Source organism: Aptenodytes forsteri, unplaced genomic scaffold, assembly GCF_000699145.1.
Source record: "Aptenodytes forsteri isolate BGI_AS27 unplaced genomic scaffold, ASM69914v1 Scaffold97, whole genome shotgun sequence".
Taxonomy (NCBI): Eukaryota; Metazoa; Chordata; class Aves; order Sphenisciformes; family Spheniscidae; genus Aptenodytes; species Aptenodytes forsteri.
The window spans coordinates 3,538,948-3,548,519 of NW_008795036.1; positions in this window are offsets into that span (position 1 = coordinate 3,538,948).

The window sequence follows — 9,572 nt, forward strand, 5'->3', positions numbered from 1 at the left end:
TGAGATGCCCTCCTTTACAGATGGCTGATCAGCAATCAACACTAGTTTGTTTCAATCAGAAAAGCAGCCGTAACTTCTCATTTAAAGACTGTTCCTGGAGAAGCGCATTAGTCGAAGGCATAAAGCTGGCACTGGGGCAACAGTGACTCTCACAACTGGTTTCTTTTTAAAGAGATAGACCTCTTTTTATGTGGAGACCTGGTTTTTATTTTAAAATGAAGCATAATGAAATCCATGCCTTCGCATGTTGTGGGGAGCCCTTCATGTAGTGTGGGCAGGTGCCAGTAGACTGTAAATCTGAAGAGTGAATACAAAAGGTAGCAAAAGCCCAGTAGGAAGCCAGGGAATAGTTCCCATATGTACGTGCTGACACTTTCCCCCTCTCTGTTCCTCCTCCAGCAATGCAGTGTGTTGCCCTTTGAGCCTACTTGACTGAGGTTAAGCATTTACACTTTTTCAGAGGACAGTCAGTCCACTCAGGGAGATACTGACTTTCATAGCAGGAGACTTCAAAATGATTTCCTCTCTGCTCGGGCAGCTCAAAAACACACGCGCGCAGAAGCAAAGGTCAGATGTCATCCAAGTGGCGGGAGAGTGCCAGCTAAACGCTTGGGATATATTTTTATATTGGCCTCGTCTCAGCCTCCAATTCTGCGGGAATCTACTCGGCACCCACAATTCGCTCCAGCGCATTAACCCTGGGTGCAAATGATAGGATTTAGCCTTCCAGGCACTGACTTGTGGGTGCAGTCAGATAGCTAGATAACGTAATGATATCATTTGCACTCACAGTTAACTGCAGGTAGAAAAGAAACCTGGAGTGGCTGGAAGAAGAAAGGGAGAGAGAGAGAGGTCTTTTTTTCTCTCTTCCCCCCTCCTCAAAATCAGATTTCTTGCACTCAGTGAGGAATTGCTTTTTAGCTTGCAGTCCAGAAAACACAGAACTGCTCATCACTTCTTTCCCTGTGGTGGCCATTTGCGGTTGAGTGCATCAGTCTCCCGCTCAGCCTTTTTCCTTCTGTTTGCACGAGCTGGCAGTCCACAGGCTACTCACTTCTCTTTCCTTACTGCTTTCTCCTCCTTCATTTCACACACATACCTGCTTTTATATTTGAATTCATCCCAGTGGTAGCTTTTGCCTATTCCCATCTGCCCCTACCTTTCTGCTTTTTAATTGTTTGTTAATTCTGCCTTGCTTCTTTCTTTTTTTTCTGACTGCTGATAATTTTCTGACACCCATTTATTTCAGCCGGATCGCCTCTTACCCACTAACACCCATATTCCTTAAGTCACCGCCCACATCTCTGACTTTATTCTCCTCTGCCCTCTCCCATTTTCTTATGTGCAACCAGGTCTGCCTTCAAAGAAACTGAGGAGAAAGCTGGCTCCCTGTGCACTTGCCTCCGCTGACGTTTTATAGAAGCAAATATGTAAGTGTGATGTCATCCATGTCATCTGCATGTCATCAGCTTATCTGTGATTGCAGAGGGATTGCAATGGATGGCGATTGCTTCACAGGCTCACAGAAGCAGGGACTCGAAAAGGACCTCATCACTAATCGAGGTCTGTGGATGCCAGGAATACACACAAAGAAATTAAATTAATAAAATGATGCTGGTAAAAACAGCACTGGCAATAGGTACCCTGGAGCGGCAGAGCTCCTCTAACCACTGGATGTGGACCCACTTTGCATGCCTTCTTCATTTACCATAAGTTCCTGCTACTCTATACCTAAACCAAATGTGAGCTATGTGCAAAGATATTCTGAAACTTAATTACTCCTCCAGTTTAGCATGAAGCCAGTGCTCAAATGGCCGAATTATGCCATTTGGAAAGGACAATTGGTTATTACACTTATCAGATTGTTTGTGACAGGAATGGGTTAATTTTCCTAACCTTTACTGTTCTTGTTCCACTCGCAGGGTTGTCAAAAGGATGGATAAACGTGTTGCTATTTTCTGGTTTTGTTTCAGTGTCTATCACGAGAGTGGACCAATTTCATACCATTTGCTGCTTTCATTACTGTCTCAGGGTTGTCACAAGAATTGATAAATTTCAGACTGTTTTTCTTGTCCTCATTACAATCTTAAGGTTGTCATGAGAATGAATTGATTTTGTGCCATTTTCTGTTCTCATTACAGTCTTTGTCATGAGAATGGCTTCATTTGGGGCCATTTTTGTTCCTGTTACTTACAATCTTTTGTCACAAGAACAGGGATTATTTGATGAAAATGAGAAGACAGCATCTCAGACACTGAGATTCAGGGATAACTTGTTCTTGTGACAGAGATCATAACGAGGACAGAAAGCAGTACAGAATGTATCCATTCTCGGGATGATTTTAAAGGTTGTGATTTTGTGACCCTGATTGTGCCAACTGACTTCACCAGGAGGAGATTTTACCACTTTCATTGTAGCAACCACTACTTCATTCATGCTGCTGGTAGATTTCTTCCTACTCAGCAAGGGAAAATATATTTATGCAGAGGCTATCAGAAGAATTACAGATGAACAACACTGAAAAATTTCAGGATAGGCTTTCGTATCCACAGGGCTCAGACCTCAGGAACACACATTTCAAACTCCAGCTGGGACTTTAGGTGTTTTTCATGGGACTCAGCTAGGATTCACCACAATGAACGCTATCACTGAGTACAGTCATGCATTTTGGAGGGTTAAATACACAGCAGAAATGTGGTTTTGAGCATCTGGCTGATTTTAGGTTTGCCTAAGCTGCCTGTGTAGCCAGTTTGGTCTGGGAGCTCTGGGACTCTGAGTTCAAATGAAGGTAAACTAGTGACTGCAAACGAGCGCCTGCAACTCAGCTAAGAATGAGTTACTGCAAATGAAAGGGCAGAAGTTAGAGATCAAGGCATGTACAACATCCAGGGCCCAGAAAACCTAGAAGTAATTATTGCGTTCTTGAAGGTGATCGAAGAGAAGCAGCAGGAAATGCTAAATAAAGCGGAGACTCTTACAGCACGTGGGGAGGGGGTGGGAATGAAATAGGCATCACGATGAGATCGAAGCTATGGACAGGGAAAATGAGAAAGTAGTTGTGGAAGAGGGCCAGACAAAACCAAAGAAGAAGCTACAGCAGAAGAGAGGAGAGAACGCTAAGGCACAGCCAAATGCTCAGAAACACTCAGGTTTGGTTTGTGCAAGGCAAAGAACTGAAAGGAAGGACAAGGGAAGAAAGAGAAAACTAAGGAAGATACTCTTCTCCGTGATGGGATGGACAGGGAAGCCCCAAAGAGGGCAGGCATGTCTGCCAGCCACATTTTCAATAACGGTAAGCAAGTGGCAACCTACTGCCTTGAAAGACCTTGCATGAACTGTCTTTGGCCTCACCAGCTTTTATTTTGCAGCAACTAAGATTTTATTCCTGAGCTTAGACTCCTGGTTCCATCAGAAACTGAATGCAGGGTGTACGTATGCGATTTCCTTCGGCAGGCCTCCCGAGATGAGATCCGAAGGAGAGGAGAGGGTGACTTGGGAGCCAGTGCCATAAGGATGATTCAGGCTGTGAAGCAGCCCAAAAGGAGACCATGCTAACTGGAATACACCACTGGAACTGCTTGGATAATCGTCCTACAAAGCTGTCTGGGAAACCATCAGAAAATCCATCTGAAAATAAGTGTACCAGAGCAGTGAAAGACATCACCAGTAAAAGGAAAGTGAGGGGGATGGACATTCTCTACTGGCTGAGTAAAATAAAGCAGGAATGCTGCAATAAACAGACCTGACAGATGACCCCTGGTATTTCCTGGGCCAATTTCTATGAATGTTTTATTGATCTTTTACATTCTGATTTGACCGTCAGAGCCTATGATCCTTTGCTTTGTCTGTCCCATACCTCCCCCCCTGCCCCCACATTTACCATATGTACCTAATCTCACTGCTCTGTCTACCATCTGCCATTGTTTGAAGTATATGGGAATATAAGTTTAATCATAAAAATGGTGGCCCTGGCTGTGTATACTACACGAATGTTCAACTTTCACAAGATGAAGTGACCTCCAAGTGGCTTACTGCTTTTCATTAATTTCTCTGTATAATTGAACATTTTTCGGCATCTCATTTAACAAACTGTTAAGCTCCTTATTGCACAGAAGGGCCATGTCATGTGCAGGGATTCTGAAATGCTTCCCCTCATTCACAGTTCTCCTACTAATATCCTGGGCATTATTAGTAGTTCACAAAGCCAGCACATTTTCTTTTTGATAAGTGTCCCTGTTCTGCCCTCCTTTGTCCACCTCCAAATGCCGCCTGGTACTTACAAAGAATAAAACCGTGCTGCCTAACTAGCCTGGTGCTTTGCATTGCTACCCCTACTCACTCGGTTGCCTGTAAGGGGATGTACTTATATCAATGAAAGATAAATCCCAGCTAGAAATACAGGTCCCTGACAACCTAATCACTGAAACCCTGTCAAGTAACCCCTAATTTTAAAGCAAGTGGTTAATTCCCAGCAAATTGATTTATGCACTGTTTGAGGTTTGGCGAGTTGTGTTGTTCATCTGTTATTACCAGGAATTCAGCTCAGCCTATTCATTTAGACCACTGACACAACACAGTGCATCTCCCAAGAAAATTTCCTTTGTCAGCACATCTAGAATTTGCTAATTAAATCAACGATGACATTATTCACTTTCTGAAAAAAGCAACTCCTCTCTCCTGCCCCCCTTAATATACATGTGTGCATAAACATGCACACACACAAGCAGAGTTTTTAACTGTCATTTGTAAATGCGTTCAGCCCAAAACTTTGAATGATCTTTATTAACTATTTTCATCTGCATCTGCTCGCCTCAGTAGACATGTACTGTCTATATGCCTATAAACTCAGTAACTTCTAAAGTGCGTGTGCATCTGTGTGTGCATGCACGTGTGCATGTGGCAAGAGTGGGGGCCATACGATGCTCACAAGCAATCGTGAGTCTTACTTCTTCGGAGCACACCTTGAAGTGTGAATTTCATTAAAATGATAGGGTTGGCCAGCAAGTTCTTTTCTTCTCTGTGTTATTGCAGCAGCAGTGAATTCAAAACAGCAGAGAAGACAGGTTGTCCCCCAAGCCCTATAATTATGGGTCCATAATATCACTGCAACTCTTTCTACTATTTAAGGTGCAGAGAATAAAAGAACATTGAAATTAACCTTTTTTGAGCATCCAGTAATTTTTTAGAGGTTAAAAACTGCTAAATAAGTTGACAAAAAAACCCTACCTATGCTCAGATTCCTGCTTCTGTAGGTGTTGGGTGAATGTGGAAGCTTGTATCTGTGCACAGATGTACCCTGGCAAAGGCCCTTGGTGGTGCTTGGGACACTGTTCGCCTTGCAGGGCCACCTTAACTTGGTAGTACATTCCCCTAGGTGGGCAGTATGGCTTTTACCCCCATGATAAATCCCACATTTCCCCAGCTGCTCTGTAGCATACCCCTATGTGGCCACGCTTTACAGACTACTGGCTTCTCACAGCTTGGATGTTTGCAGTGCAACCAAGAAGGAAGGTATCAATGATGCTCTATCTCCAGCTCAGAAAGGTATTCTTGGGTCATGACTGTGTGGCCTGTGATATCACTTCACCTCTGTGATGGGTGCATTATCCTTCATCACCAGACCAGGACATGTCCATCCTTCCAAGGAAAAAAACAAGAAGATGACAAGGAAATGGGAAGTTCTTTAAAAACAAAACATCTCTATCACTCTGATCCGTACATAAACCAGAGTGTGGCAACTTACCACCGTTACCCTCAACCCCTAACCTCAGGATAGCAGCTGTCTTTTTATCCTTCTGAAGAGTCAGTTAAAACTAAATTTCACTTTTCAAGAGAAACTGACCCTCAGTAGGCCTCAGAAAAATAAAACCAAAAAACCCACCTAGACACCATGCCATTACCTTCCTTTTCAAAGGCAGGTTGCCCTGCATACAGTCTTGCTGTATACCTACTGTCTTCCGGCTAGAAAAGACTTTCTAATATCACTATTTATGACTGCCCCATATATGTCACTATTGAGGCATAAGCGGTGCATGGCACCATCCCTTCCAAGCAGGTCTTGAGGTAACACCTCCTTCATCAAATCCAAAGCATACTTGTTTTTTTTCATTCTATTTAATTCTGTTTATTGAAGCCATTTAATACCCTTGTTTAGTCAAATACAGTCCTGATGTATGCTCTTGGCCCGCTGTGGAAAGGTTACAGCATTTCATGCTTTCATTCTTCACATCTGAAGCAGCCGTGCAGTTTTTCCACCAACTCATTGCTTGCTAATGAACTTTTTTTTTTAAAGCAGCCTGTCATTTTGTTTAATGTTGCAAAATAAGGCAGTCTTTAAGTGGGATCTGATTTTGCTAAGAGATGTCTAAACTTAAGTGAGATAATGGATGTAACAAAATACCACCAAATATGACAGCTTTGTTCTGCCAATGTAATTTGCTGATTCTGGAAACCAAAACGCAGAACAGTCTGTGCCAGTCTTAGAAAAGAGGCTTGTTTGACAGATATAGACCTGCTTAAATATCAGCATACACTACATTAAATAGCAGACTTCTGCATTCATTTGTGGGTTTTAGTCACTTGTCATAACAAGGGGGTTTTATTTTATGTAAAATGCCTCATTGTTCCTATCACTCTGGTGCCCAAGTGCAGTTGGCTGGGGGTTTTTTCCCTCCTACATAAAGGTGGAAGGTGATGTTACTTGACGGAGACACCAAACTCCTCTAATTATAATAGTGTAAAAAATCATAACTACCTCTTCATTCATTTCAGAAGAAAAAAAGGTTTCTACCTGCTTGTGTTGTGGAGAAACCTTGGGTTGGACTTGGTCGTGTCCATTCCACAGGTGAAGAAAAAGGTATATGTTTGGTAAGAAAGCTCTAGGAGCACAAACTGTTCAGGTACTGCTGGTTTTCTCTTGTTGACCACATGCCATTAAGAGATGCCCTTAGGACCATGAGACAGAGCCATCAGTATTTCCTGGTAGTCAGATTCTCAGTGGTCTATAACATCTGTATCTGTGTGTAGTTCAGATTCAGAGTTTTAAAGTATATGACCAAAAGTTATTGGATTTACCGTGCTTCTGCATTCATTTGGATTTTTTAATATCCCCCAAAACATACACATATATAGACATACAAGGCTATCTTCTGTCTCCTTCCTATTGACACTTCCATATTTATCAGACTTATTTCACCTTACCTTAGACCTTCTGTCTTCCACAGTCCCTTCCTCCTCTCTGCAGTTCTCCATATTACTTTTTTACACTCTCCATTTTTCATATTTAAAGTTTTAAGATGTTTGGACCTTGGTTTTTAACAGTAATGTATTTCTTCACCTAAACGTTGGTATATCTTGGTAAGGTCCTTGTGCCTTTCTACGTGCCGATTCTGACACTTTCAAGTAAAATTAACTGTAATTGTCACATATTACATGTAGCCAATACTTCTGCAGTGAATTCTGCCCAGGAATGTGATGTTGGCAACCCTTTCTCCTGCAAAAGAGGTGTGTTCAAAATGATCACCCATATTATGACTCTCCTGCACTCGGACCAGCCTTATGCGAGTTTGCCTTCAGATGCTTAGGATCAGAACATCAGATGATGATATTTTTTAGATCAACAAAAATTAATGGTGCTATGACATTTCATCTCATCGGAGGATATGAATCTAAATGTGCAGTCCTGACCCCACTGAAATGAAGAGGAATTTTGCCACAGACCTGAATTTCACTTTAACTCTGTTCTTACTTATATGGATTAAGCTCAGTGAAATTACAGTTTTTTAATTTATTTGAATCATTCTACTTACAAGTCTGTTATTTTTATAGCAAATAAAGCTATTTTTAGGTTAAAGGAGTGATTTGTGGGGGAAAACTATATAATTATTAAAAGGAAAGACAAAAGTAAATCTACCCCTCAATTCAGAGTTGCATTCTTCAATCCAGAAAACACTTTCATATTCTGGTGTACAGCAGATATTTCTGGTTGTGTTACTAGGCTGACTTTGCAAATATATGATATTTTAAATGCAAATGAATAAAGCAAGTGAGCCAAGACCTCTTCAGAAAACCAAGTTAGTACCAGTCTTCTCTTTCCCTATCCCACTAAGACTCGTGTAGAGTCAGTGGCTTATTCACGCCACTTCTTTCAATCACATAGCAGAAGGAATCAAGAGACCATTCCTTGGACTGCTGAGGCTATTTACCTGTCCTCTATCTCATTATGGAGCTGAAAAGCCCCAAAAGGCTGAATACAGAACCATAATTCTGTCCACAGTGTAGTCTCTGGAGACCCTGTTATTTCTTCCCAAATGGGTAGGACATGTGAGGTTTACTAATTTTCTTCACGACCCTGACAATGTCAAACACTCTGCAACCTGCAGAGCCCTGCCTGTGCAAAAGCAGGGGGGACACCGCGCAGTTCGGGCAGCTACGGCACGGAGGAATGAGGCCCCGGTGCAAGTCTCGTTTGTCTCCCAGAGAAGTGACGGTGAAACACAATCAAGGTCCCTCGCGCTAATCTACAAGCATGTATTACTGGGAGGGCAGGATGGCGGGTGCAGGGTGAAGGGATGGGGCTTGCCTTTAAAGAGTGGACCCAAAAATCAGTGAGGTTTGCACACCACAGGTTTTAAACTGAAGGAGGGAGTGGGATCTGAAAACTAAGCACTTTAAGTACTATGTCCTCTGACAAGAACAGCTATTCAGATTAGATATTGATAGCTTGCCTATATTTATAGCTACTGCTAAATGACCCAAGATGGATCATTTTCTTTGATAAAGAGAAACCTTGTCATTTTACACATTTTAGCAAAATTGCAAATTGCTGGTAATCTAGCAATGAGATTTCTTACTTCAGTTTAAACTAGTAAACCTCTCTCTCATTCTGCTTACAAATTTCCTCTGCCTCAAAGACCTAAGATAGAGCATCTTTATTACTATTTCAGTCAGAAGCATCAGCAAAGCATATTTTTATGAAACCTCAGTTCCTTCTGAAAAGATTTCCTGGAAGTTTTGAGCCTCATTCTTTTAGGAATGGCCAAGGTGGGGAAGAAAAGTCTGACTTGACACAGCTCAGAACATGTCTGAAGGTCAATTTATTCTTGTCCTGGTAGGAGCCTGTATGCAAATTCAGTGCTGGGATATTTTCCTCAAGCTGGTTGGACTGACAAATCCTGGAATTTTTAGGTTCACATTTAATTTGAGCAGCGACAACGAAACACAACTGCTTTAGTTTAACCATTCATGTCTTCAGCACCTACGAACCATGCACATGCAAAAATAAAGTTGACTCTGTAAGCAAAACTCTGAGCTCTAGTTCCCACTAGTTTTCTCATAGATGAATCTGGCAGAAGGAGACATAGTGGAGAAGCTCCATATTATTTTTTCCATTGGACACTAATTTTAACTATTAAAACAGCAAAATCTAAGCATTAGGTAACATCTGCTGTTTAGTGACTGAAAAGCAAGTCCCACGACAGATATAAAGGTAATTAGTGATATCTTCACCTATATTTTCCAAAGGGTCGCAGAAGCCTAGCAGCATCACTGATCTCTGACACAGATGGAAATTT